The 27,889-nt window shown below is 49.2% G+C and overlaps 1 non-coding gene and 13 pseudogenes across 1 annotated transcript; all 14 read left to right on the top strand.

Annotated features, from left to right (window-relative positions):
- The first annotated feature begins 6,197 nt into the window (after positions 1–6,197).
- LOC141135895 (U2 spliceosomal RNA) lies at positions 6,198–6,330 on the top strand (annotated as a pseudogene).
- A 1,048-nt stretch (positions 6,331–7,378) lies between these two features.
- Positions 7,379–7,511, top strand: LOC141135894 (U2 spliceosomal RNA; annotated as a pseudogene).
- A 1,005-nt stretch (positions 7,512–8,516) lies between these two features.
- Positions 8,517–8,638, top strand: LOC141135518 (U4 spliceosomal RNA; annotated as a pseudogene).
- A 1,280-nt stretch (positions 8,639–9,918) lies between these two features.
- On the top strand, positions 9,919–9,983 carry LOC141135296 (U4 spliceosomal RNA; annotated as a pseudogene).
- Positions 9,984–11,063: 1,080 nt separating this feature from the next.
- On the top strand, positions 11,064–11,246 carry LOC141135497 (U4 spliceosomal RNA; annotated as a pseudogene).
- A 644-nt stretch (positions 11,247–11,890) lies between these two features.
- TRNAK-UUU (transfer RNA lysine (anticodon UUU)) lies at positions 11,891–11,963 on the top strand. The gene has a single exon. It is a non-coding gene; the product is annotated as a tRNA-Lys (tRNA).
- A 566-nt stretch (positions 11,964–12,529) lies between these two features.
- LOC141135472 (U4 spliceosomal RNA) lies at positions 12,530–12,594 on the top strand (annotated as a pseudogene).
- A 1,167-nt stretch (positions 12,595–13,761) lies between these two features.
- Positions 13,762–13,894, top strand: LOC141135987 (U2 spliceosomal RNA; annotated as a pseudogene).
- Positions 13,895–14,901: 1,007 nt separating this feature from the next.
- Positions 14,902–15,023, top strand: LOC141135675 (U4 spliceosomal RNA; annotated as a pseudogene).
- A 1,281-nt stretch (positions 15,024–16,304) lies between these two features.
- Positions 16,305–16,369, top strand: LOC141135490 (U4 spliceosomal RNA; annotated as a pseudogene).
- A 1,167-nt stretch (positions 16,370–17,536) lies between these two features.
- On the top strand, positions 17,537–17,669 carry LOC141134963 (U2 spliceosomal RNA; annotated as a pseudogene).
- A 997-nt stretch (positions 17,670–18,666) lies between these two features.
- LOC141135670 (U4 spliceosomal RNA) lies at positions 18,667–18,788 on the top strand (annotated as a pseudogene).
- A 1,280-nt stretch (positions 18,789–20,068) lies between these two features.
- LOC141135292 (U4 spliceosomal RNA) lies at positions 20,069–20,133 on the top strand (annotated as a pseudogene).
- A 1,167-nt stretch (positions 20,134–21,300) lies between these two features.
- Positions 21,301–21,432, top strand: LOC141135960 (U2 spliceosomal RNA; annotated as a pseudogene).
- The last annotated feature ends 6,457 nt before the right edge of the window (positions 21,433–27,889 follow it).

Raw genomic sequence — 27,889 nt, 5'->3', positions numbered from 1 at the left:
CTTGGAGGAAGTGGGAGGAGCCGAACATGAAATAATTGCGTGTGAGTATGAACCTCAATAATTTGAGGACAAAGTCCCCGTATTCATCATATTGGGGGCCTCTGGCACGAATGAGTTTGCTGATAACTGAGATGCCTCTATTGTGGGGGATTACATTGTATAAGCTTTCCACATCTAGGGCTACCAGCCATGTGCCACTGGGCAGGGATTGGCCATCTAATATACGAAGGAGATGGATAGTGTCCTTTATATATGAAGGCAAAGCTACAACATGGGGTGCCAGATATTTATCTACCAGAGCACTGGCAGATTCTGTGAGGCATTGACGACCAGACACAATTGGGCGACCAGGTGGATGGTCGAGAGATTTGTGCAATTTCGGGAGGGAATAGAAGGTAGGGGTAGTGGGTTCTTTAACATAAAGAAATTTCCATGTGTTGGAGTCTATAATGCCTTTTTGATAAGCTGCAAATATCAGCTGTTGGTATTCGGATATATAGTTAACAATGAGTGTTTTAGAAATTGGTCTATACCACTCGCGATTGTTTAAAATATCCAGGCACATTTGTTCGTAGAAGGACACATCCATCACCACCACATTGCCACCCTTGTCGGCTGGCTTAATGGTGAGTTCAGGATGGTTTTGTAGGGATTTGATGGCCCTAATCTGAGCCAAAGTTAGGTTGGAGGGATACGCGGAGTTGAAATTTAAGCCATATAGTCAATATGTCAGGATTAAACGTAACTGTACCCGCGATGAAGATTTCTTCAGGGCGGCACACGACCTCTATAATAGACTCTTAGATAGAGGCTACAGCCACTCTCTCTTAAAGAAAGCATTCCATAAGGCAAAAAAACTCAACCGTAAAGACCTGGTTTTCTCCGACAAACCATTGGATTCTAAACAACCCACACGACTCATCACCCAATTCTCCAATCAGCATACTCAAATCAAAGACGTCCTCAAACAATTTTGGCCCTTACTCACATCTGATCCTACTATTGCCAAATATATCAACACTTATCCTGATATTACCTATCGACGTTCTCCCTCTCTCCGTGATCGTCTGATTCATAGTCATCATTCTACTGACACTGCACATAGGCCCACTGCCACCGGTACCTATCAATGTGGCAAATGTGACATATGTACATTCGTTGCCAACTCTCAGGTTGTTAATCTACCCGATGGAAACACACACACCATCAGACACTATGTCACCTGCGCCACTGTTGGGGTTGTATACCTGGCCCAATGCCAATGCGGCGCATTCTATGTTGGCAAAACCAAGTGCCCCTTTCAGACCCGTATCCGGGACCATATCAAACCACTATATAAGAACACCACCACTACGGCCATTAATAGGCATATCGCTGCCCAACATAACTCCGATCCCCATGTTATTTTGTTTTCCGCACTTGAACATATCCCCTCACATGTAAGAGGTGGTAGTACTGATAACTCACTATTACGACTCGAAACCAAATGGATTCATATATTAAATGCTACCATCTTCCCAGGACTCAATGAATATATTAGTTTTTAAGCCCTTCCTTTAAGTTTTTCTTTTCCATGCCCCTTCCCCAGACAACGTCGCTTGTGGTTTTTCCTCTCTACCCTATCCTTCTCCATCCCTTCCCCCCCCCCCCCCCCTCTATTCCCTTCTTAGTTTCTCATTCTCCTGTTTTCCCTGTCTTTCTTTCCCTTTGCTGCCATGGCTCCACCCGGTATTTCATCCATATAATTTTTCTTGATATGGACTAATACCTCGCCTTCTACATTGATTACAAATGCCTTTTTCCTTCTCTGAGACAAGCTGGCAAATCGACTCAATATATCTTATATCCCTGTATATTTTATAAGTGTATATTGCCTGTATTTATTTGCGACTTAAAACTTTTTTTTTTTTTTTTTTCTGTCATTATTGAACAATATTTTTCGACACAACTGTTGCAACTCATATACTGTGTGTTTCCTTTTTTATATATTCTTTTTTATATATTGTTTTTGCATTGTATTTTCAATTTTTGGTTGCAGGTTTCACTGTCGTACTGGGACCCAGTGGTTCTCTATGCACACTGCACACATTGTGGCTGGATGTCGTGTGCTGACACACAGTAATTCCCACCTTCCCCAGTGGCCCCTGTGGATCGTTGGGCAACCTTTGGGATATCCTCCCATCCTGTGTCTCGGCGCACTACACTTCGTGCCCCGTTGTTCCCCGCCACTGGACTGCGGTTGTCCCTGGTGCCTTGGCTAGCCCCACGACTGGGGGGATTATCTGTGGCGTGGGTGGTGGGCGGCGGCTCCGTGGGCTCTCCCGGTTTGGGGGTGACATGGCTAGCGCTGTCTTTGCCTGTACGGACGCCAAGGCGCAGACAACTGTCTGCCCCTGGGTGCCCACGTCTGTTCTCAGATCCTCTGGTCCTTTATTCCATCGGCAGATTGGGTGAGATGACACTTTGGTACTTCCCATTCCAGGGGTGTTCGCCTCTCCAATCGCCACACGGTCCGTGAGTTCTGAGCATGCGCGCGCGTTGCATGATGGAACTCGTAGTTCCTAGGCACCGTGCAGTGCACAGCCGTGGCTACCCCTCGTTTAGCGTCCGCACACCTGATCATCATCTGATCAGGTGTGGGGGGTATATGAGTAACCGGCCAGTCCCTCAGTTCCCATGGACGAGGGACGTGCCTGCATTTGCTCTGCACACAGCTACAAGGTAAACTTCTGCCTTCAAAACACCCTGACTTCATGTTGTTCACATGAATTATTTATTATTCCTTTACATACTTTTTAGAACTTATTTTGGACCGGCCTCTTACTCTGGTGGTTAACACTGATTTTCTCAAGCAACACGGTGTGCTTCATGATGAATTAGGTAACAGATTCCTTTTCACTAGCCTCACCTGTGCCCAAGTACATTTTAAAGCTTCCATTTTCCTACCTTTCTGATCCTCCTTTTTTCCTTTATATTTCATATAGGATCCACTGTTACTTTTATCCCTTTTTCATCCCAGCACCGGTACTATATACCTGTGAATGTACAGCTATGAGAATCTTTTCTTACAGCAGATACCATCAAGTAAGTATAGGCATAAACTACCATATCTGGCCCCAGTTAACAACAGCAAGACCCCTAACACTATTCATTTTTCTAATTAGGCCTACTTTAAGTGGTCTGCAGATATGGTTCAACCTTGATGTCCTTTCCTTGCTGTGTGCATACATATATCACAGGCACTTCCTGACCTTGCCTCTCTACAGCTTTTAGATATACATGTAAGTCCGCACCTCTTCCAGAGATATAGATACATTTATACCTATTTATATACATATATTTTTTGTTCTCTTTTTAATACAATGCACATATGTGCAACCCTCTATTCCTGGGATAACTACCACAGTGCATTATGACACATGACTATCTTTACATTCCTTTGCCAGGTCTACTGTATGCCCCCTGCAGGCATAATTTACGGCGCGGTCTGCCTGCTCCCCGGTGGGGATCTCCTTGGGTGGCTGTGTTCCCCCTCTCCCTCTCTTCCCTCCCGTCTTGGGCACTGACGCCCCAGGTATGTCCGCAGTTCCGTTTAGTGGTGTGGAGCTTAGGGTCGCATGAATGTCCAGCCACAGTTGCAGTGTGTTATTGTTTTTACTATGCAGTGTTTGGTCAAATTAATATTTCTAACATGTGTTTTTCATGTCCACCACACAGAATTTTTTATATATATCCACCTTATGAGCTCCTGTTCCCTGAAGAAGCCAATGTTTTGGCGAAACATGTAGGAAAACGAGCCCCCCCTCCTTCAACGGCCACTTGCCATCTGGCCCACTTGACCATTCTTAGGGTCACTTACAGTACATGTATCCACAAAATTTGTATAATTACTGTATGAATTGTTTATAATGTACATTGTATTTTTGATAGACTATTAATAAAATTTGTAATTTTAGTATTTTTTGTTTTATCTTTTCTTCTCTAATCTTCCTGACCCTAGCACCGCTATAATCCCTTGTCCACACACCCATTTAACGTTTGATTATTTAGGAGATGAGGTGCTGTATCCTCTGGTACCATCTAGCCATCTTTACTTTCTTTGAGCAGCGTTAATGCGCTACCTGATCGGATGGCCTTTACTGAGGTGGGGGTGGTGTGGAAGGGATCTGACTAGGCCGATGTCAATGATATCCCCTGTGTACTATTTAAAAATGTCTGCCTTTTTTAAGAAGAATCATTTGCAGGAATTGGGGGAAGGCTCTCGGAAGAAAGAAACATTATGGGCATGGTTGAGAAAGGATGAGCTGCCAAGGAATATTTTTGGTTTAAATCTTAAGAGAGCGGAGATTGTGTGGAAGAATTTATTATTTAAGGGCATCACAAACAAACAGAGGGAGGTGGTATGGTTGTCGCTGCACAATTGCTTGGCTACAATGTCTTTTTTAAAGTCTAGAGACTTGGTAAGGAGGGAGGTGTGCCCTAGGGAAGGTTGTGCTGGGACTGAGACTGTGAGACACTTATTTTGGGAGTGCTTTTTTGCAAGGAATTTTTGGAGTTTGCTGTGTGGTTTTGTGGAACGGGTGGTGGGGATTGATGGAGTGTCTTTTGAGTCTGGTGTTCTTGGTGTGGTGGGAGGTGGCAAAGGGAAGCAACGTAAGATGTTTGTTTTGTCGGCTGTCATAAGAGAAGTGTTGTGGGAATCCCGATGTGCCTTGGTGAAAAAGAGAATGGTATTGCTCGAAAAAGATTGTGTGGATTGGGTGATGGCAAAAATGTTTTTTGTATTGGCGGTAGAAAGAAGAAGTATGGGGGTGGAAGAGGCGGATGGTTTCTGGAATTTTGTTAGGTGGCGGGTGGGTGAAGGTTAAGTGTGGTGTGTATTTGTTCCTTATGAATAATGTATAGAGCGTTTTTATATTAAATGATTTTATCTTTTTGATACTGTCTATGCCACTATGATGAACGGAACACAGCTCAGTGTAGGTTTCGTGTGTTTGTTTTTTGCTGAGTTTATGTGATTCAATCTGAGTGGAAAAAAAAAAAAAAAAAAAAAATCTGTTCTTATCAGTTTCCAGGAGGTGGCGCTTGCTTCCGTCCCTGATCTATGGCGAAATAGAGATGGGATTGCGGTTGCTATGCAAAACCTGCTGGAGTGAAGGTGACCTGGAGCGGTTTGTAGCCGAAAGGGAAGCCTTCTGATGGGAATGGAGAACCACGGGGTCTGAACCAGAGGGTCGGGACCCTGGCCTTCTGGCCTGGATTGGGGCGGATCTAGCTCCAGACAGTTATTTGGGAGAGAACGCTTACTCCTGCCTTGCAAGGGGGGGAGGGAGTGGCAAGTACTTCCCGAATGTAATTAGGAGGAGTGATGGAAGCGACGGCAGAGCCTGATGGTAAAGAGCTCTTTCCGGCTTCCTGATCTCCATATCCTTCCTGTCTGTGGTGGGGTCTGCTGTGGTCTGGGCTGGGTGGTCAGGGCTTTTTCGAAAAGCCAGTGGTGAATGTGCCCCTGAAGTGGCAGTTCAGGGGTGCCGTATAGTCACGGTGTGAAAGCACTTGATTTTATGGCACCATGGTCACTTCACCACAACACACGTTTTTCGCACCTGCCTCTTGGGCCGGGCCTTTTGGCCAGGACCAGGGGAAATTTTTATGCCTGGCCGGAGGGCCGGCCATTGTATAGCACAATGGCCACTTTCACTCTCCCATCTCACTATCTTCCCCACTCTTTCTTTTACCCCTGTTTGTCACCTTTTTGTCTTTTTTTTGGTTGTCTTTGTATACACGTTTTGTCACTGTGTGGCGAGTAGGGTGTGGGTCCTCGGGCCTACTCTGAAAGTCTTGGGAGGGGGTGGACATAGGCCTTTTGGCTTGGTTCGCCCTCTCCTTTGAGGGGTCTCTCTTCGGGAGAGCCCCACTGTACTTGGGTTGGTCTGCTTCGGCAGTCCTTCCAGTTGTGGGGGTCCGCCTGGTTTCGGCCGGATGGACCCTTTGTCTGAGTACCTCAGTCCCTGTCTGGAGCCTAACGCCCCGGGGGATCAGGGTAAGGTCCTTCCCTAGTGGAGGACTCTGTACACCCGTTGCACGTTTTTGTGTTTCACTCTCTATGTGTGGGCACTTTTTTTTGGCACTGGGTGGAAGTTTTTGAGGTGTGTTTTGCACGCCACTGGCTTTTCGATAGAGAGTGATTATTGCTAATTGCTTCTCGGCCTTTTGGCGAAGATCAAGTGTAGTATCTATTCTTATCAGTTTCCAGGAGGTGGCGCTTGCTTCCGTCCCTGATCTATGGCGAAATAGAGATGGGATTGCGGTTGCTATGCAAAACCTGCTGGAGTGAAGGTGACCTGGAGCGGTTTGTAGCCAAAAGGGAAGCCTTCTGATGGGGATGGAGAACCACGGGGTCTGAACCAGAGGGTCGGGACCCTGGCCTTCTGGCCTGGATTGGGGCGGATCTAGCTCCAGACAGTTATTTGGGAGAGAAAGCTTACTCCTGCCTTGCAAGGGGGGGAGGGAGTGGCAAGTACTTCCCGAATGTAATTAGGAGGAGTGATGGGAGCGACGGCAGAGCCTGATGGTAAAGGGCTCTTTCCGGCTTCCTGATCCCCATATCCTTCCTGTCTGTGGTGGGGTCTGCTGTGGTCTGGGCTGGGTGGTCAGGGTTTTTTCGAAAAGCCAGTGGTGAATGTGCCCCTGAAGTGGCAGTTCAGGGGTGCCGTATAGTCACGGTGTGAAAGCACTTGATTTTATGGCACCATGGTCACTTCACCACAACACACGTTTTTCGCACCTGCCTCTTGGGCCGGGCCTTTTGGCCAGGACCAGGGGAAATTTTTATGCCTGGCCGGAGGGCCGGCCATTGTATAGCACAATGGCCACTTTCACTCTCCCATCTCACTATCTTCCCCACTCTTTCTTTTACCCCTGTTTGTCACCTTTTTGTCTTTTTTTTGGTTGTCTTTGTATACACGTTTTGTCACTGTGTGGCGAGTAGGGTGTGGGTCCTCGGGCCTACTCTGAAAGTCTTGGGAGGGGGTGGACATAGGCCTTTTGGCTTGGTTCGCCCTCTCCTTTGAGGGGTCTCTCTTCGGGAGAGCCCCACTGTACTTGGGTTGGTCTGCTTCGGCAGTCCTTCCAGTTGTGGGGGTCCGCCTGGTTTCGGCCGGATGGACCCTTTGTCTGAGTACCTCAGTCCCTGTCTGGAGCCTAACGCCCCGGGGGATCAGGGTAAGGTCCTTCCCTAGTGGAGGACTCTGTACACCCGTTGCACGTTTTTGTGTTTCACTCTCTATGTGTGGGCACTTTTTTTTGGCACCGGGTGGAAGTTTTTGAGGTGTGTTTTGCACGCCACTGGCTTTTCGATAGAGAGTGATTATTGCTAATTGCTTCTCGGCCTTTTGGCGAAGATCAAGTGTAGTATCTATTCTTATCAGTTTCCAGGAGGTGGCGCTTGCTTCCGTCCCTGATCTATGGCGAAATAGAGATGGGATTGCGGTTGCTATGCAAAACCTGCTGGAGTGAAGGTGACCTGGAGCGGTTTGTAGCCAAAAGGGAAGCCTTCTGATGGGGATGGAGAACCACGGGGTCTGAACCAGAGGGTCGGGACCCTGGCCTTCTGGCCTGGATTGGGGCGGATCTAGCTCCAGACAGTTATTTGGGAGAGAAAGCTTACTCCTGCCTTGCAAGGGGGGGAGGGAGTGGCAAGTACTTCCCGAATGTAATTAGGAGGAGTGATGGGAGCGACGGCAGAGCCTGATGGTAAAGGGCTCTTTCCGGCTTCCTGATCCCCATATCCTTCCTGTCTGTGGTGGGGTCTGCTGTGGTCTGGGCTGGGTGGTCAGGGTTTTTTCGAAAAGCCAGTGGTGAATGTGCCCCTGAAGTGGCAGTTCAGGGGTGCCGTATAGTCACGGTGTGAAAGCACTTGATTTTATGGCACCATGGTCACTTCACCACAACACACGTTTTTCGCACCTGCCTCTTGGGCCGGGCCTTTTGGCCAGGACCAGGGGAAATTTTTATGCCTGGCCGGAGGGCCGGCCATTGTATAGCACAATGGCCACTTTCACTCTCCCATCTCACTATCTTCCCCACTCTTTCTTTTACCCCTGTTTGTCACCTTTTTGTCTTTTTCTTGGTTGTCTTTGTATACACGTTTTGTCACTGTGTGGCGAGTAGGGTGTGGGTCCTCGGGCCTACTCTGAAAGTCTTGGGAGGGGGTGGACATAGGCCTTTTGGCTTGGTTCGCCCTCTCCTTTGAGGGGTCTCTCTTCGGGAGAGCCCCACTGTACTTGGGTTGGTCTGCTTCGGCAGTCCTTCCAGTTGTGGGGGTCCGCCTGGTTTCGGCCGGATGGACCCTTTGTCTGAGTACCTCAGTCCCTGTCTGGAGCCTAACGCCCCGGGGGATCAGGGTAAGGTCCTTCCCTAGTGGAGGACTCTGTACACCCGTTGCACGTTTTTGTGTTTCACTCTCTATGTGTGGGCACTTTTTTTTGGCACCGGGTGGAAGTTTTTGAGGTGTGTTTTGCACGCCACTGGCTTTTCAATAGAGTGATTATTGCTAATTGAAAACTTTTCCCAATACCCCGCCACGATGACTTGAAATACAGTCAGCACTGGCAATTTTTGAGAGTCTCTGAGGAGACTGAGCAATGTGTTTTCAACAGCAGATAAGTGACGGCTTCTTACATGCAGACTGAGATGCGTTAGAGTTGAGAAAGTGAGTCACGGGCCCATTGACACCATAGAGAGCTTTTGTGTCATCACGCAGCCTGGGTAGAACAATCAGTGATTGGCACGCGCCGCTCGTTCTTCACTTGCCTGTAATCCAGAGTGGACTCTACCTCGTTTTTTTGCCTGGGTTTCTTCTGCTGGACCTGGCAACATGAGGCTCAAGGTGAACTGTCTTTATTTGTAACCCAGTCACTGATTAAGAATACTGGAAGCGTGTTGGTCCAGGGTTAAGGAAGCCTTTCGGGCGGTGTCTTTTTGCAAGGCCCTTGTTTCCGGTCAAAGAGCATTGAACTGTAGGTAAAACTAAGGCAGAAACTTTAGGCGTTCTCCACCTGTACCGGACTGGACCCTATCTGCATGGTTGCAGGTTAGATTCTCCCTTTTATCTTCAACCTGTCCTAGAAAATTAAACGGGAGAGGACGATTGGCCAGCCTGGGCAAGCCAAATACTTGTGCTTTCAGGCACCCGGTCCCCTTGGCTGAATGGTCTTTTTCCACCATACATGTCAAGATTCAAGCAGCTTGGACCGCTATGGAGGAGGAGCTTTGAGAGCCCGGATAGCTCAGTCGGTAGAGCATCAGACTTTTAATCTAAGGGTCCAGGGTTCAAGTCCCTGTTCGGGCGGTGCCTTTCACTTACCTATGAGGCCTTTGAGCTGCCAATAGGGCAGTCTTTATGCACATCTGCCGGGAATGCTCACTGGCTCAGAGAGATGAAATGTCCTAACTTCCCCCTTTCTAGGCTCCTGGAATCTGCCAGAAATAAAGGTGGCTGAAGGTGATTGCTTGACCAACTGTTTCCCAACAACCCTTGTCTATGGCAGCTTACCTGGGCTCCAGTTCAGGCATGTTATCTAGCGAACTTTCAACAAAGGCCCCAAATCCTTCCACCTTGGTCTTTTCTCAGCAGCATAGCTGTTCAAACACATACGCTCCCAGTGGCCTTTCAGGACTGCTGTGGGAGAAACGCATCTGACATCTAGGGCCCTGTCCCTTTAGATTCTCCTTAGTTCTTTCAAATGCTAACACTATTCAGTGGGTAAACAATGCCCACTTAGGCATCGTCCCTGTCTCATTAACATGCCAAGTCCCAGAATGCTCAGCGGCCCACTGGATGACACTTATGTGTCTCTCCTCAATGTCAATTTCTCCTCCAAGGAAGGGCAGATGTTGGCAGGCACTGATTTGGTTAGCTTTGCGCAGTGGCAGTATCATAGCCAATGAGGTTCAACTGAGGCATGATTATTGCTAATTGCTTCTCGGCCTTTTGGCGAAGATCAAGTGTAGTATCTATTCTTATCAGTTTCCAGGAGGTGGCGCTTGCTTCCGTCCCTGATCTATGGCGAAATAGAGATGGGATTGCGGTTGCTATGCAAAACCTGCTGGAGTGAAGGTGACCTGGAGCGGTTTGTAGCCGAAAGGGAAGCCTTCTGGTGGGGATGGAGAACCACGGGGTCTGAACCAGAGGGTCGGGACCCTGGCCTTCTGGCCTGGATTGGGGCGGATCTAGCTCCAGACAGTTATTTGGGAGAGAACGCTTACTCCTGCCTTGCAAGGGGGGGAGGGAGTGGCAAGTACTTCCCGAATGTAATTAGGAGAAGTGATGGGAGCGACGGCAGAGCCTGATGGTAAAGGGCTCTTTCCGGCTTCCTGATCTCCATACCCTTCCTGTCTGTGGTGGGGTCTGCTGTGGTCTGGGCTGGGTGGTCAGGGCTTTTTCGAAAAGCTAGTGGTGAATGTGCCCCTGAAGTGGCAGTTCAGGGGTGCCGTATAGTCACGGTGTGAAAGCACTTGATTTTATGGCACCATGGTCACTTCACCACAACACACGTTTTTCGCACCTGCCTCTTGGGCCGGGCCTTTTGGCCAGGACCAGGGGAAATTTTTATGCCTGGCCGGAGGGCCGGCCATTTGTATAGCACAATGGCCACTTTCACTCTCCCATCTCACTATCTTCCCCACTCTTTCTTTTACCCCTGTTTGTCACCTTTTTGTCTTTTTTTGATTGTCTTTGTATACACGTTTTGTCACTGTGTGGCGAGTAGGGTGTGGGTCCTCGGGCCTACTCTGAAAGTCTTGGGAGGGGGTGGACATAGGCCTTTTGGCTTGGTTCGCCCTCTCCTTTGAGGGGTCTCTCTTCGGGAGAGCCCCACTGTACTTAGGTTGGTCTGCTTCGGCAGTCCTTCCAGTTGTGGGGGTCCTTCTGGTTTCGGCCGGATTAACCCTTTGTCTGAGTACCTCAGTCCCTGTCTGGAGCCTAACGCCCCGGGGGATCAGGGTAAGGTCCTTCCCTAGTGGAGGACTCTGTACACCCGTTGCACGTTTTTTGTGTTTCACTCTCTATGTGTGGGCACTTTTTTTTGGCACCGGGTGGAAGTTTTTGAGGTGTGTTTTGCACGCCACTGGCTAAAAAAAAAAAGAAAAAGTGATTATTGCTAATTGAAAACTTTTCCCAATACCCCGCCACGATGACTTGAAATACAGTCAGCACTGGCAATTTTTGAGAGTCTCTGAGGAGACTGAGCAATGTGTTTTCAACAGCAGATAAGTGACGGCTTCTTACATGCAGACTGAGATGCGTTAGAGTTGAGAAAGTGAGTCACGGGCCCATTGACACCATAGAGAGCTTTTGTGTCATCACGCAGCCTGGGTAGAACAATCAGTGATTGGCACGCGCCGCTCGTTCTTCACTTGCCTGTAATCCAGAGTGGACTCTACCTCGTTTTTTTGCCTGGGTTTCTTCTGCTGGACCTGGCAACATGAGGCTCAAGGTGAACTGTCTTTATTTGTAACCCAGTCACTGATTAAGAATACTGGAAGCGTGTTGGTCCAGGGTTAAGGAAGCCTTTCGGGCGGTGTCTTTTTGCAAGGCCCTTGTTTCCGGTCAAAGAGCATTGAACTGTAGGTAAAACTAAGGCAGAAACTTTAGGCGTTCTCCACCTGTACCGGACTGGACCCTATCTGCATGGTTGCAGGTTAGATTCTCCCTTTTATCTTCAACCTGTCCTAGAAAATTAAACGGGAGAGGACGATTGGCCAGCCTGGGCAAGCCAAATACTTGTGCTTTCAGGCACCCGGTCCCCTTGGCTGAATGGTCTTTTTCCACCATACATGTCAAGATTCAAGCAGCTTGGACCGCTATGGAGGAGGAGCAGCTTTGAGAGCCCGGATAGCTCAGTCGGTAGAGCATCAGACTTTTAATCTGAGGGTCCAGGGTTCAAGTCCCTGTTCGGGCGGTGCCTTTCACTTACCTATGAGGCCTTTGAGCTGCCAATAGGGCAGTCTTTATGCACATCTGCCGGGAATGCTCACTGGCTCAGAGAGATGAAATGTCCTAACTTCCCCCTTTCTAGGCTCCTGGAATCTGCCAGAAATAAAGGTGGCTGAAGGTGATTGCTTGACCAACTGTTTCCCAACAACCCTTGTCTATGGCAGCTTACCTGGGCTCCAGTTCAGGCATGTTATCTAGCGAACTTTCAACAAAGGCCCCAAATCCTTCCACCTTGGTCTTTTCTCAGCAGCATAGCTGTTCAAACACATACGCTCCCAGTGGCCTTTCAGGACTGCTGTGGGAGAAACGCATCTGACATCTAGGGCCCTGTCCCTTTAGATTCTCCTTAGTTCTTTCAAATGCTAACACTATTCAGTGGGTAAACAATGCCCACTTAGGCATCGTCCCTGTCTCATTAACATGCCAAGTCCCAGAATGCTCAGCGGCCCACTGGATGACACTTATGTGTCTCTCCTCAATGTCAATTTCTCCTCCAAGGAAGGGCAGATGTTGGCAGGCACTGATTTGGTTAGCTTTGCGCAGTGGCAGTATCATAGCCAATGAGGTGCAACTGAGGCGTGATTATTGCTAATTGCTTCTCGGCCCTTTGGCTAAGATCAAATCTAGTATCTGTTCTTATCAGTTTCCAGGAGGTGGCGCTTGCTTCTGTCCCTGATCTATGGTGAGATAGAGATGGGATTGCGGTTGCTATGCAAAACCTGCTGGAGTGAAGGTAACCCGGAGCGGTTTGTAGCCGAAAGGGAAGCCTTCTGATGGGGATGGAGAACCATTCGGTCTTGGCGGAGGGTCGGGATCCTGGCCTTCTGCCCTGGATTGGGGCAGCTCTAGCTCTGGACAGTTATTTGGGAGAGAACGCTGGCTCCCCTTGCTCCCACCGGGGGAGCGGCCAGTATTTCCCAAATGTAATTAGGTAGGAGGGACGGAACGACGGTGAAGCCTGATGGCAAGGGCTCTCTCCAAGCTTCCAGAACTCCATACCTTTCTGCCTGGGGTGGGGGCTGCTGTGGTCTGGGCTGGGGGGTTGGGGCTTTTTCGAAAAGCCAGTGGTGAATGTGCCCCTGAAGTGGCAGTTCAGGGGTGCCGTATAGTCACGGTGTGAAAGCACTTGATTTTATGGCACCATGGTCACTTCACCACAACACACGTTTTTCGCACCTGCCTCTTGGGCCGGGCCTTTTGGCCAGGACCAGGGGAAATTTTTATGCCTGGCCGGAGGGCCGGCCATTGTATAGCACAATGGCCACTTTCACTCTCCCATCTCACTATCTTCCCCACTCTTTCTTTTACCCCTGTTTGTCACCTTTTTGTCTTTTTTTGGTTGTCTTGTATACACGTTTTGTCACTGTGTGGCGAGTAGGGTGTGGGTCCTCGGGCCTACTCTGAAAGTCTTGGGAGAGGGTGGACATAGGCCTTTTGGCTTGGTTCGCCCACTCCTTTGAGGGGTCTCCCTTCGGGGGAGCCCCACTGTACTTGGGTCGGTCTGCTTCGGCAGACCTTCCAGTTGTGGGGGTCCACCTGGTTTCGGCCAGATGGACCCTTTGTCTGAGTACCTCAGTCCCTGTCTGGAGCCTAACGCCCCGGGGGATCAGGGTAAGGTCCTTCCCTAGTGGAGGACTCTGTACACCCGTTGCACTTTTTTGTGTTTCACTCTCTATGTGTGGGCACTTTTTTTTGGCACCGGGTGGAAGTTTTTGAGGTGTGTTTTGCACGCCACTGGCTTTTCGATAGAGTGATTATTGCTAATTGCTTCTCGGCCTTTTGGCGAAGATCAAGTGTAGTATCTATTCTTAACAGTTTCCAGGAGGTGGAGCTTGCTTCCGTCCCTGATCTATGGCGAAATAGAGATGGGATTGCGGTTGCTATGCAAAACCTGCTAGAGTGAAGGTGACCTGGAGCGGTTTGTAGCCGAAAGGGAAGCCTTCTGATGGGGATGGAGAACCACGGGGTCTGAACCAGAGGGTCGGGACCCTGGCCTTCTGGCCTGGATTGGGGCGGATCTAGCTCCAGACAGTTATTTGGGAGAGAACGCTTACTCCTGCCTTGCAAGGGGGGGAGGGAGTGGCAAGTACTTCCCGAATGTAATTAGGAGGAGTGATGGGAGCGACGGCAGAGCCTGATGGTAAAGGGCTCTTTCCGGCTTCCTGATCTCCATATCCTTCCTGTCTGTGGTTGGGTCTGCTGTGGTCTGGGCTGGGTGGTCAGGGCTTTTTCGAAAAGCCAGTGGTGAATGTGCCCCTGAAGTGGCAGTTCAGGGGTGCCGTATAGTCACGGTGTGAAAGCACTTGATTTTATGGCACCATGGTCACTTCACCACAACACACGTTTTTCGCACCTGCCTCTTGGGCCGGGCCTTTTGGCCAGGACCAGGGGAAATTTTTATGCCTGGCCGGAGGGCCGGCCATTGTATAGCACAATGGCCACTTTCACTCTCCCATCTCACTATCTTCCCCACTCTTTCTTTTACCCCTGTTTGTCACCTTTTTGTCTTTTTTTTTTGGTTGTCTTTGTATACACGTTTTGTCACTGTGTGGCGAGTAGGGTGTGGGTCCTCGGGCCTACTCTGAAAGTCTTGGGAGGGGGTGGACATAGGCCTTTTGGCTTGGTTCGCCCTCTCCTTTGAGGGGTCTCTCTTCGGGAGAGCCCCACTGTACTTGGGTTGGTCTGCTTCGGCAGTCCTTCCAGTTGTGGGGGTCCGCCTGGTTTCGGCCGGATGGACCCTTTGTCTGAGTACCTCAGTCCCTGTCTGGAGCCTAACGCCCCGGGGGATCAGGGTAAGGTCCTTCCCTAGTGGAGGACTCTGTACACCCGTTGCACTTTTTTGTGTTTCACTCTCTATGTGTGGGCACTTTTTTTTGGCAGCGGGTGGAAGTTTTTGAGGTGTGTTTTGCACGCCACTGGCTTTTCGATAGAGTGATTATTGCTAATTGAAAACTTTTCCCAATACCCCGCCACGATGACTTGAAATACAGTCAGCACTGGCAATTTTTGAGAGTCTCTGAGGAGACTGAGCAATGTGTTTTCAACAGCAGATAAGTGACGGCTTCTTACATGCAGACTGAGATGCGTTAGAGTTGAGAAAGTGAGTCACGGGCCCATTGACACCATAGAGAGCTTTTGTGTCATCACGCAGCCTGGGTAGAACAATCAGTGATTGGCACGCGCCGCTCGTTCTTCATTTGCCTGTAATCCAGAGTGGACTCTACCTCGTTTTTTTGCCTGGGTTTCTTCTGCTGGACCTGGCAACATGAGGCTCAAGGTGAATTGTCTTTATTTGTAACCCAGTCACTGATTAAGAATACTGGAAGCGTGTTGGTCCAGGGTTAAGGAAGCCTTTCGGGCGGTGTCTTTTTGCAAGGCCCTTGTTTCCGGTCAAAGAGCATTGAACTGTAGGTAAAACTAAGGCAGAAACTTTAGGCGTTCTCCACCTGTACCGGACTGGACCCTATCTGCATGGTTGCAGGTTAGATTCTCCCTTTTATCTTCAACCTGTCCTAGAAAATTAAACGGGAGAGGACGATTGTCCAGCCTGGGCAAGCCAAATACTTGTGCTTTCAGGCACCCGGTCCCCTTGGCTGAATGGTCTTTTTCCACCATACATGTCAAGATTCAAGCAGCTTGGACCGCTATGAAGGAGGAGCTTTGAGAGCCCGGATAGCTCAGTCGGTAGAGCATCAGACTTTTAATCTGAGGGTCCAGGGTTCAAGTCCCCGTTCGGGCGGTGCCTTTCACTTACCTATGAGGCCTTTGAGCTGCCAATAGGGCAGTCTTTATGCACATCTGCCGGGAATGCTCACTGGCTCAGAGAGATGAAATGTCCTAACTTCCCCCTTTCTAGGCTCCTGGAATCTGCCAGAAATAAAGGTGGCTGAAGGTGATTGCTTGACCAACTGTTTCCCAACAACCCTTGTCTATGGCAGCTTACCTGGGCTCCAGTTCAGGCATGTTATCTAGCGAACTTTCAACAAAGGCCCCAAATCCTTCCACCTTGGTCTTTTCTCAGCAGCATAGCTGTTCAAACACATACGCTCCCAGTGGCCTTTCAGGACTGCTGTGGGAGAAACGCATCTGACATCTAGGGCCCTGTTTCCTTTAGATTCTCCTTAGTTCTTTCAAATGCTAACACTATTCAGTGGGTAAACAATGCCCACTTAGGCATCGTCCCTGTCTCATTAACATGCCAAGTCCCAGAATGCTCAGCGGCCCACTGGATGACACTTATGTGTCTCTCCTCAATGTCAATTTCTCCTCCAAGGAAGGGCAGATGTTGGCAGGCACTGATTTGGTTAGCTTTGCGCAGTGGCAGTGTCATAGCCAATGAGGTTCAACTGAGGCGTGATTATTGCTAATTGCTTCTCGGCCTTTTGGCGAAGATCAAGTGTAGTATCTGTTCTTATCAGTTTCCAGGAGGTGGCGCTTGCTTCTGTCCCTGATCTATGGCGAGATAGAGATGGGATTGCGGTTGCTATGCAAAACCTGCTGGAGTGAAGGTAACCCGGAGCGGTTTGTAGCCGAAAGGGAAGCCTTCTGATGGGGACGGAGAACCATTCGGTCTTGGCGGAGGGTCGGGATCCTGGCCTTCTGGCCTGGATTGGGGCAGCTCTAGCTCTGGACAGTTATTTGGGAGAGAACGCTGGCTCCCCTTGCTCCCACCGGGGGAGCGGCCAGTATTTCCCAAATGTAATTAGGTAGGAGGGACGGAACGACGGTGAAGCCTGATGGCAAGGGCTCTCTCCAAGCTTCCAGAACTCCATACCTTTCTGCCTGGGGTGGGGGCTGCTGTGGTCTGGGCTGTGGGTCAGGGCTTTTTCGAAAAGCCAGTGGTGAATGTGCCCTTGAAGTGGCAGTTCAGGGGTGCCGTATAGTCACGGTGTGAAAGCACTTGATTTTATGGCACCATGGTCACTTCACCACAACACATGTTTTTCGCACCTGCCTCTTGGGCCGGGCCTTTTGGCCAGGACCAGGGGAAATTTTTATGCCTGGCCGGAGGGCCGGCCATTGTATAGCACAATGGCCACTTTCACTCTCCCATCTCACTATCTTCCCCACTCTTTCTTTTACCCCTGTTTGTCACCTTTTTGTCTTTTTTTGGTTGTCTTTGTATACACGTTTTGTCACTGTGTGGCGAGTAGGGTGTGGGTCCTCGGGCCTACTCTGAAAGTCTTGGGAGGGGGTGGACATAGGCCTTTTGGCTTGGTTCGCCCTCTCCTTTGAGGGGTCTCCCTTCGGGGGAGCCCCACTGTACTTGGGTCGGTCTGCTTCGGCAGACCTTCCAGTTGTGGGGGTCCACCTGGTTTCGGCCAGATGGACCCTTTGTCTGAGTACCTCAGTCCCTGTCTGGAGCCTAACGCCCCGGGGGATCAGGGTAAGGTCCTTCCCTAGTGGAGGACTCTGTACACCCGTTGCACTTTTTTGTGTTTCACTCTCTATGTGTGGGCACTTTTTTTTGGCACCGGGTGGAAGTTTTTGAGGTGTGTTTTGCACGCCACTGGCTTTTCGATAGAGTGATTATTGCTAATTGCTTCTCGGCCCTTTGGCTAAGATCGAATCTAGTATCTGTTCTTATCAGTTTCCAGGAGGTGGCGCTTGCTTCTGTCCCTGATCTATGGCGAGATAGAGATGGGATTGCGGTTGCTATGCAAAACCTGCTGGAGTGAAGGTAACCCGGAGCGGTTTGTAGCTGAAAGGGAAGCCTTCTGATGGGGACGGAGAACCATTCGGTCTTGGCGGAGGGTCGGGATCCTGGCCTTCTGGCCTGGATTGGGGCAGCTCTAGCTCTGGACAGTTATTTGGGAGAGAACGCTGGCTCCCCTTGCTCCCACCGGGGGAGCGGCCAGTATTTCCCAAATGTAATTAGGTAGGAGGGACGGAACGACGGTGAAGCCTGATGGCAAGGGCTCTCTCCAAGCTTCCAGAACACCATACCTTTCTGCCTGGGGTGGGGGCTGCTGTGGTCTGGGCTGTGGGTCAGGGCTTTTTCGAAAAGCCAGTGGTGAATGTGCCCCTGAAGTGGCAGTTCAGGGGTGCCGTATAGTCACGGTGTGAAAGCACTTGATTTTATGGCACCATGGTCACTTCACCACAACACACGTTTTTCGCACCTGCCTCTTGGGCCGGGCCTTTTGGCCAGGACCAGGGGAAATTTTTATGCCTGGCCGGAGGGCCGGCCATTGTATAGCACAATGGCCACTTTCACTCTCCCATCTCACTATCTTCCCCACTCTTTCTTTTACCCCTGTTTGTCACCTTTTTGTCCTTTTTTTGGTTGTTTTGTATACACGTTTGTCACTGTGTGGCAAGTAGGGTGTGGGTCCTCGGGCCTACTCTGAAAGTCTTGGGAGGGGGTGGACATAGGCCTTTTGGCTTGGTTCACCCTCTCCTTTGAGGGGTCTCTCTTCGGGAGAGCCCCACTGTACTTGGGTTGGTCTGCTTCGGCAGTCCTTCCAGTTGTGGGGGTCCGCCTGGTTTCGGCCGGATGGACCCTTTGTCTGAGTACCTCAGTCCCTGTCTGGAGCCTAACGCCCCGGGGGATCAGGGTAAGGTCCTTCCCTAGTGGAGGACTCTGTACACCCGTTGCACTTTTTTGTGTTTCACTCTCTATGTGTGGGCACTTTTTTTTGGCACCGGGTGGAAGTTTTTGAGGTGTGTTTTGCACGCCACTGGCTTTTCGATAGAGTGATTATTGCTAATTGAAAACTTTTCCCAATACCCCGCCACGATGACTTGAAATACAGTCAGCACTGGCAATTTTTGAGAGTCTCTGAGGAGACTGAGCAATGTGTTTTCAACAGCAGATAAGTGACGGCTTCTTACATGCAGACTGAGATGCGTTAGAGTTGAGAAAGTGAGTCACGGGCCCATTGACACCATAGAGAGCTTTTGTGTCATCACGCAGCCTGGGTAGAACAATCAGTGATTGGCACGCGCCGCTCGTTCTTCATTTGCCTGTAATCCAGAGTGGACTCTACCTCGTTTTTTTGCCTGGGTTTCTTCTGCTGGACCTGGCAACATGAGACTCAAGGTGAATTGTCTTTATTTGTAACCCAGTCACTGATTAAGAATACTGGAAGCGTGTTGGTCCAGGGTTAAGGAAGCCTTTCGGGCGGTGTCTTTTTGCAAGGCCCTTGTTTCCGGTCAAAGAGCATTGAACTGTAGGTAAAACTAAGGCAGAAACTTTAGGCGTTCTCCACCTGTACCGGACTGGACCCTATCTGCATGGTTGCAGGTTAGATTCTCCCTTTTATCTTCAACCTGTCCTAGAAAATTAAACGGGAGAGGACGATTGGCCAGCCTGGGCAAGCCAAATACTTGTGCTTTCAGGCACCCGGTCCCCTTGGCTGAATGGTCTTTTTCCACCATACATGTCAAGATTCAAGCAGCTTGGACCGCTATGGAGGAGGAGCTTTGAGAGCCCGGATAGCTCAGTCGGTAGAGCATCAGACTTTTAATCTGAGGGTCCAGGGTTCAAGTCCCTGTTCGGGTGGTGCCTTTCACTTACCTATGAGGCCTTTGAGCTGCCAATAGGGCAGTCTTTATGCACATCTGCCGGGAATGCTCACTGGCTCAGAGAGATGAAATGTCCTAACTTCCCCCTTTCTAGGCTCCTGGAATCTGCCAGAAATAAAGGTGGCTGAAGGTGATTGCTTGACCAACTGTTTCCCAACAACCCTTGTCTATGGCAGCTTACCTGGGCTCCAGTTCAGGCATGTTATCTAGCGAACTTTCAACAAAGGCCCCAAATCCTTCCACCTTGGTCTTTTCTCAGCAGCATAGCTGTTCAAACACATACGCTCCCAGTGGCCTTTCAGGACTGCTGTGGGAGAAATGCATCTGACATCTAGGGCCCTGTCCCTTTAGATTCTCCTTAGTTCTTTCAAATGCTAACACTATTCAGTGGGTAAACAATGCCCACTTAGGCATCGTCCCTGTCTCATTAACATGCCAAGTCCCAGAATGCTCAGCGGCCCACTGGATGACACTTATGTGTCTCTCCTCAATGTCAATTTCTCCTCCAAGGAAGGGCAGATGTTGGCAGGCACTGATTTGGTTAGCTTTGCGCAGTGGCAGTATCATAGCCAATGAGGTTTAACTGAGGCGTGATTATTGCTAATTGCTTCTCGGCCCTTTGGCTAAGATCGAATCTAGTATCTGTTCTTATCAGTTTCCAGGAGGTGGCGCTTGCTTCTGTCCCTGATCTATGGCGAGATAGAGATGGGATTGCGGTTGCTATGCAAAACCTGCTGGAGTGAAGGTAACCCGGAGCGGTTTGTAGCCGAAAGGGAAGCCTTCTGATGGGGACGGAGAACCATTCGGTCTTGGCGGAGGGTCGGGATCCTGGCCTTCTGGCCTGGATTGGGGCAGCTCTAGCTCTGGACAGTTATTTGGGAGAGAACGCTGGCTCCCCTTGCTCCCACCGGGGGAGCGGCCAGTATTTCCCAAATGTAATTAGGTAGGAGGGACGGAACGACGGTGAAGCCTGATGGCAAGGGCTCTCACCAAGCTTCCAGAACTCCATACCTTTCTGCCTGGGGTGGGGGCTGCTGTGGTCTGGGCTGTGGGTCAGGGCTTTTTCGAAAAGCCAGTGGTGAATGTGCCCCTGAAGTGGCAGTTCAGGGGTGCCGTATAGTCACGGTGTGAAAGCACTTGATTTTATGGCACCATGGTCACTTCACCACAACACACGTTTTTCGCACCTGCCTCTTGGGCCGGGCCTTTTGGCCAGGACCAGGGGAAATTTTTATGCCTGGCCGGAGGGCCGGCCATTGGATAGCACAATGGCCACTTTCACTCTCCCATCTCACTATCTTCCCCACTCTTTCTTTTACCCCTGTTTGTCACCTTTTTGTCTTTTTTTGGTTGTCTTTGTATACACGTTTTGTCACTGTGTGGCGAGTAGGGTGTGGGTCCTCGGGCCTACTCTGAAAGTCTTGGGAGGGGGTGGACATAGGCCTTTTGGCTTGGTTCGCCCTCTCCTTTGAGGGGTCTCTCTTCGGGAGAGCCCCACTGTACTTGGGTTGGTTTGCTTCGGCAGTCCTTCCAGTTGTGGGGGTCCGCCTGGTTTCGGCCAGATGGACCCTTTGTCTGAGTACCTCAGTCCCTGTCCGGAGCCTAACGCCCCGGGGGATCAGGGTAAGGTCCTTCCCTAGTGGAGGACTCTGTACACCCGTTGCACGTTTTTGTGTTTCACTCTCTATGTGTGGGCACTTTTTTTTGGCACCGGGTGGAAGTTTTTGAGGTGTGTTTTGCACGCCACTGGCTTTTCGATAGAGTGATTATTGCTAATTGCTTCTCGGCCTTTTGGCGAAGATCAAGTGTAGTATCTATTCTTATCAGTTTCCAGGAGGTGGCGCTTGCTTCCGTCCCTGATCTATGGCGAAATAGAGATGGGATTGCGGTTGCTATGCAAAACCTGCAGGAGTGAAGGTGACCTGGAGCGGTTTGTAGCCGAAAGGGAAGCCTTCTGATGGGGATGGAGAACCACGGGGTCTGAACCAGAGGGTCGGGACCCTGGCCTTCTGGCCTGGATTGGGGCGGATCTAGCTCCAGACAGTTATTTGGGAGAGAACGCTTACTCCTGCCTTGCAAGGGGGGGAGGGAGTGGCAAGTACTTCCCGAATGTAATTAGGAGGAGTGATGAGAGCGACGGCAGAGCCTGATGGTAAAGGGCTCTTTCCGGCTTCCTGATCTCCATATCCTTCCTGTCTGTGGTGGGGTCTGCTGTGGTCTGGGCTGGGTGGTCAGGGCTTTTTCGAAAAGCCAGTGGTGAATGTGCCCCTGAAGTGGCAGTTCAGGGGTGCCGTATGGTCACGGTGTGAAAGCACTTGATTTTATGGCACCATGGTCACTTCACCACAACACACGTTTTTCGCACCTGCCTCTTGGGCCGGGCCTTTTGGTCAGGACCAGGGGAAATTTTTATGCCTGGCCGGAGGGCCGTCCATTGTATAGCACAATGGCCACTTTCACTCTCCCATCTCACTATCTTCCCCACTCTTTCTTTTACCCCTGTTTGTCACCTTTTTGTCTTTTTTTTGGTTGTCTTTGTATACACGTTTTGTCACTGTGTGGCGAGTAGGGTGTGGGTCCTCGGGCCTACTCTGAAAGTCTTGGGAGGGGGTGGACATAGGCCTTTTGGCTTGGTTCGCCCTCTCCTTTGAGGGGTCTCTCTTCGGGAGAGCCCCACTGTACTTGGGTTGGTCTGCTTCGGCAGTCCTTCCAGTTGTGGGGGTCCGCCTGGTTTCAGCCGGATGGACCCTTTGTCTGAGTACCTCAGTCCCTGTCTGGAGCCTAACGCCCCGGGGGATCAGGGTAAGGTCCTTCCCTAGTGGAGGACTCTGTACACCCGTTGCACGTTTTTGTGTTTCACTCTCTATGTGTGGGCACTTTTTTTTGGCACCGGGTGGAAGTTTTTGAGGTGTGTTTTGCACGCCACTGGCTTTTCGATAGAGTGATTATTGCTAATTGCTTCTCGGCCTTTTGGCTAAGATCCAGTGTAGTGTATTCTGCGGTGTGACTTAGTCAAGAGGTGCTCGGGGTACCCGAAGGTCGGCCTTGGGGGGAGCGTCCCTTTTCGGAGGGCCCCCCCTTGCTGCTATAGGCCCTAGGATTAGTCCCCGAGCAACGAGGAGCGACCACCCTTTTCAAGGGTGGGCGGACCTGCTGTGATGGCGAATCGAGGGATGAAGGATTCGCTGCGCTTCCTGGTAAAGCCAGACTTTAAGGAGAAGATTTCTTTGAAGACTATCGTTGTGGACGTTTTGATTGACACCTTTAACGTAAAGGTAAGAGAGATCGTGTGCTTGCAGGACTTCCCAATGCAAGGTATTTATGATGTCACCTTTGGTTCTGCCGAGGTTTGCTGGAACCTTTTTGAAGCTGTGAAGAGCAAGAAAGAGAGTGAAGTTTTGAAGATGATTGATGTGATACCCTTGTTTATGCAAGATGAAAAGATGATTATTGTGCATATGTACAATCCCTTTGCGGACTTTGCTTTGGTTAGGGCCTTTTTGGCCAATTATTGTGAGGAGTTAAAGGGGGGTGAGAAAGTTTTGAACCGATTTGGGATCTGGACAGGGAAGTACAGGTTCTTTGGCCGATTCAGGATGGATAAGGAGTGCGTGGGGGGTGTGAGGCGACCTCCTGCAGTATTCACAATTGGAGGCGAAAGGGGTTTCCTATACTATCAAGGGCAGCCTAAGTATTGTCGCAAATGCATGCTGTATGGACATTTACCTAACGAATGTGAGATGATGGAGAAATGTCGTTTTTGCTGTCAGATTGGGCATAAAGCAAAAGACTGTCCTATTGGAAAGACTTGTGACATCTGCAAGCAACCTGGCCACCTTGCCAAGCAGTGTAAGGAGTACTTGAAGACAAAGGATTTGTATTCTGGTAAGAAAAGTCGGGGGGAGGAAGAGCGGAGGCCTACAAGTGACGCACGGGAGGGGACACCTAGGAAGGTTACCGTATGGGCGCCTCCCGGTGTCATCTTCCCCGCTGATGAGGCTCCTTTCAAACCCAGTGAAACAGAGGGGAGTAGTGGTGGTGTTCCGGGGGCAGTTGTGAGTGACGTGGTGGCGGACTCTACTGCCGTCCCGGGGACTGCTGGCTCCGTTACTGTGGAGGGGGAAAAATTGGTGGATGAAGTTGGCGGTGATGTGATTTCGGGCTCCCCCCGTGAAGAGGAGAGGATGGAGTCGAATGAGGACGCCCAGCAACTTAACGTCCCTCTGGAAGGAATGGTTCAAGACAATGGGGGTGGGGGCCAGGTGGAGGTTCTATCAGGTGGACAGAGCCCTCTCTCTATGTCTGTGCTTTTAGGAGATGTTTCTTCTAGTGACGAAGAGGGGGAGGAAATGGAGGATTCAATGGATGCTAGCCTGGAGTGTGGCCAGAAGATGGATGTTTCATCGGAGGTGGACTCTGGGTTAGTGGGTAAACGTTGCCGAACGGAGGGGGAGGACACTGATAGTTCGGAGGAGGATCCCCTGCATATTGCTATTTCTGGAGCCTCTGGAGAAGAGGCTGCCAGTTCACCTGCTGTTTTCAGAAGGCAGAGAAAGTGTATGGCCACGGAAGAAGTAGAGGAGGATGATGACCTTTAAATGTTTTAAGATGGCTGTTAAGTTTTTTCTTTTTCTAATGGCATTGTCCATTTGTTCTATTAATGTAAGAGGGATGAAGTCAGCGTGGAGGAAATCTGCAGTGTTTGACTCTCTGAAATGTGTGCAGGCGGATGTGATCTGCTTACAGGAATGTGGGATAGATGACCCGATTGGTCTTGCAGAATGGGAAAGAGGTGTGGCGGTGTGGGCTCCGTGCTGTACCTCAAAATCAGAGGGGGTGGGTATCCTGATTAATAATATAAATATGAATGTTTTGTCTTATGAGATTGTGGTGCCTGGGAGATGTTTGGAGGTGGTGGTGGAGTATGGTGGTAAGCAAGTTAAGATCTTGAATTGTTATGCACCTGCTGAAAAGAGTGAGCGAAAGGAATTTTTGGAAATTATAAGAATGCATATGCCTGGAAGAGTTCCTACAGTGATGGTGGGGGATTTTAATTGCATTCGGAAAAATGATGATAGGCATGGGTCTGGGAATGTGAGTGGATCTGATGTGACATCTAGACTTCTGAATGAGCTGGTGGGAGATTTTCGTTTGAAAGATGCTGCTATGGAGGTGGAAGGGAGTGAGCCCGCACATACTTTCTTTTCAGATAAAGGTTCAGTATCCTCTAGGATCGATTTTTGTTTTGTTTCTGAATTTGTAAATATTTTAAGCTATTCTACTGTACCGGTATTATTTTCTGATCATGTGGCAATATTGTGTAAAGTGGAGTTGGAGGCTAAAGTGAAGTTTGGTAAAGGGGTTTGGAAGTTGAACTGTTCTATTTTGGAGGAGGAAGGTGTGTATGAGGAGTTTTGTACCTTTTTTGAAACCCTGGTAGTATGTAAGGAAGATTATGTGGACATACTGCAATGGTGGGACTGGGTAAAAAGACGTGTGGCTGATTTTTTTAAGAAAGTATGTGTTCAGAGGGCAAGAATGAAGAGAAGGAGTGAAGAAATGCTGCTGAAGAAGTTACATTTTTTGTATAAATGTGTGAAAGCAGGGGTGGAGGTGGCGGAAGAGTTGGAAGAAGTTAGAATAGCAAGGAGTCGGATGTTGAAAGATAAGGGGAAAGGAGTGATTTTTCATGCTAGAGTGCAGGAGATGGAGGAGGGGGAACAGTGCTCTCGGTTTTTTTTCAAGAAAGCCTTTTCACCCAAGAGTGTGATGAGTTCCGTGTTGGTGGGGGAGGTGGAGGTAGAAGGTGAAGAGGTGTTGGGGGAGGTAAAAGCCTTTTATAAAAATTTATATGATGATCAGAAGAAAGTGGAGGAGGAGGAGGTGCGAGAGTATTGCCAAGTGGTGAATAACAAACTTGAAGAAGTGGAGGTGGAAGGGTTGGTGAAATGCATAACGGAAGTAGAACTGGAAGAGGTATTGAGGAGTATGGCAAAAAATAAAACCCCTGGGAAGGATGGGCTACCGGTTGAATGGTATGTAAGATTCTGGCCTATTTTGAAGACTCACCTACTGGAGGTCCTGAAGGCATGTATAGAGACTGGTCGCACGTCTGGTTCGATGAAGGAAGGTGTGATTACTTTGATCTTCAAGAAGGGGGAGAGGAGGGAGATAAAAAACTGGAGGCCCATAACTCTCCTGAATGTCGATTATAAATTGATGGCAAAATTGTTGGCGAATCGGCTGGGGTTGGTGGCTGGTGTTTTGCTTGGAGAAGGGCAAGCTTGCGAAGTACCAGGGCGTAGGATCGCGAATATTCTGGTACTGTTGCGTGATTTGACAAGCTACGCACAATTAAATAATATGGCTCTAGCTTTGGTAGGCTTTGATCTTGAAAAGGCCTATGACAAGGTGTCCCACTCTTTTTTGTTTTGTGTATTGGAAAGGTTGGGGTTACCAAAAGTATTACTGAAGACTTTGAAAGGGCTCTATTCTGGTTTAAAGAGTCAAGTTTTGGTTAATGGATGTTTGTCAAGTCCATTTAATGTTAAGTCCGGTGTGAGGCAGGGGTGTCCATTGTCCCCTCTTATGTTTGTGTGCGCGATTGAGCCGTTATTGTGTCATTTGCAGAATGATAAAAGATTGAAAGGTGTTTTTGTCCCTGGGAGTGGTGGTGATGTTGTGAAATCTGTATGTTATATGGATGACCTTACGGTAGTGTGCTCTTCGGAGGGGGAGGTGAGAAGAGCAGAGTTATTATTAAGTATTTTTGGTTCTATGTCTGGATTAAATGTCAATTGGTCCAAAAGTCAAGCCTGTACTGTAAGTGGATCTCTGGTATTAAAAAATGTGAAAGTTAAGGTTTCTGATTCCATAGACATTTTGGGGATCCATTTTGAAAGGGACCCTTTGAGTGATATAAATGCTGAAAGAGCTATGGCAAAGGTGTCCAAGAAATTGGATTTTTGGAAGCTCAGGAGGTTATCGATTTATGGTAAAGTGCTGATAGTGAAGGCGGTGGTGTTACCCATTCTTCTTTACTTTTCCGTGATTTTTCCTCCTAGCGCTAGGTGGATTCAGAAGATGACTAGAAGCCTTTTTTTATTCTTTTGGGGAGCTAAGATGGAGCGTGTGGCTAGGGTGGTGGTAATGAAAAAGATTGTATTTGGGGGCTGTGGTTTTCCGGATGTGGCGTCCTTTTTAGGGATGCATTTTTGGCTGAGCCACTTTAAGATTTTTTCAGGCGGGGGTAATGCAGCATGCCTCATGCGTTACCTAGCAGGTTGGTCCCTAGTGAGATCGGGATGGTGCGAAAAGGATCTGTCGAGGCCCATGGCCTTAGTGGCTCCCTATTTTTATGGAAGGCTGGAGCAATTCTTTAAAGCTTATGATCTGAAAAAATTGGGCGTTGGAGCAGTGGGGAAGGTTCATTTGGTCAAATGGCTGAATAAAAATGAAGTGGTGGCGAACATAAGAGGATTGGGCCCAAAGTTGACTGAGAAATGTTGGAGCAACTTTTTGTGCAAAGGAACTTCAAATCGACAGAAGGAGGTGATGTGGATGGCATTTCATGAATGTTTAATGACGAAATCTTTCTTGAGAGCCCGGGACTTGTGTAGGACAGACATATGTCCGAGAGTGGGATGCAATGATTTCGAAACAGCCGAGCACGCTCTTTTTGGGTGTGTTTTTGTGAGAAGAGTGCGGAAATTATTAGCTCCTTTTGTGAATCGGATTTTGGGTGTGGTGGAGGATAATGTTTACACTTGGTTTTTTGGTTTGGTGAGGGGGGATAAGGATAAGAAAAGAAGAGTTTGGATTTTTATGGCCATATTTAAAGAGGTGATGTGGGATGTGAGGTGCTGGGAGGTGAGAGGTAAACGTGTAGTGGTGGAGGAGGATTGTGTGAATTTATGCATGGCCAAGTTGTATTTGGTGCTGTTGGTGGATAGGAAGTGGATGGGGGTGGAGGAGGCGAATGTATTTTGGAGATGGGAAGAGTGGAGGGGTGGGGGTAGATGAGGGGTTGAGGATGTTTTTATGTGTTCTTTTGTACATGTTTTAAATACCTTTTTGACAAGTTTTAAAAAGAAAAAAAATAGAAAATAAGTAAATAAGTAAAGAACTTACCTGAATGATGATTGAAGCACGGTACTGGAGAGAATCGATGTTTTGGTTCTTGATGAAAGAGTATTGTTTGCTGGATCTGAAGGAAGAAAAAAAAAAAAAAAAAAAAATCTGTTCTTATCAGTTTCCAGGAGGTGGCGCTTGCTTCCGTCCCTGATCTATGGCGAAATAGAGATGGGATTGCGGTTGCTATGCAAAACCTGCTGGAGTGAAGGTGACCTGGAGCGGTTTGTAGCC

Source organism: Aquarana catesbeiana, linkage group LG03 (genome assembly GCF_042186555.1).
Source record: "Aquarana catesbeiana isolate 2022-GZ linkage group LG03, ASM4218655v1, whole genome shotgun sequence".
NCBI classification, from domain to species: Eukaryota; Metazoa; Chordata; class Amphibia; order Anura; family Ranidae; genus Aquarana; species Aquarana catesbeiana.
The sequence above is the reverse complement of the archived record's forward strand: the minus strand, read 5'-3'. Positions and strand labels throughout refer to the sequence as shown.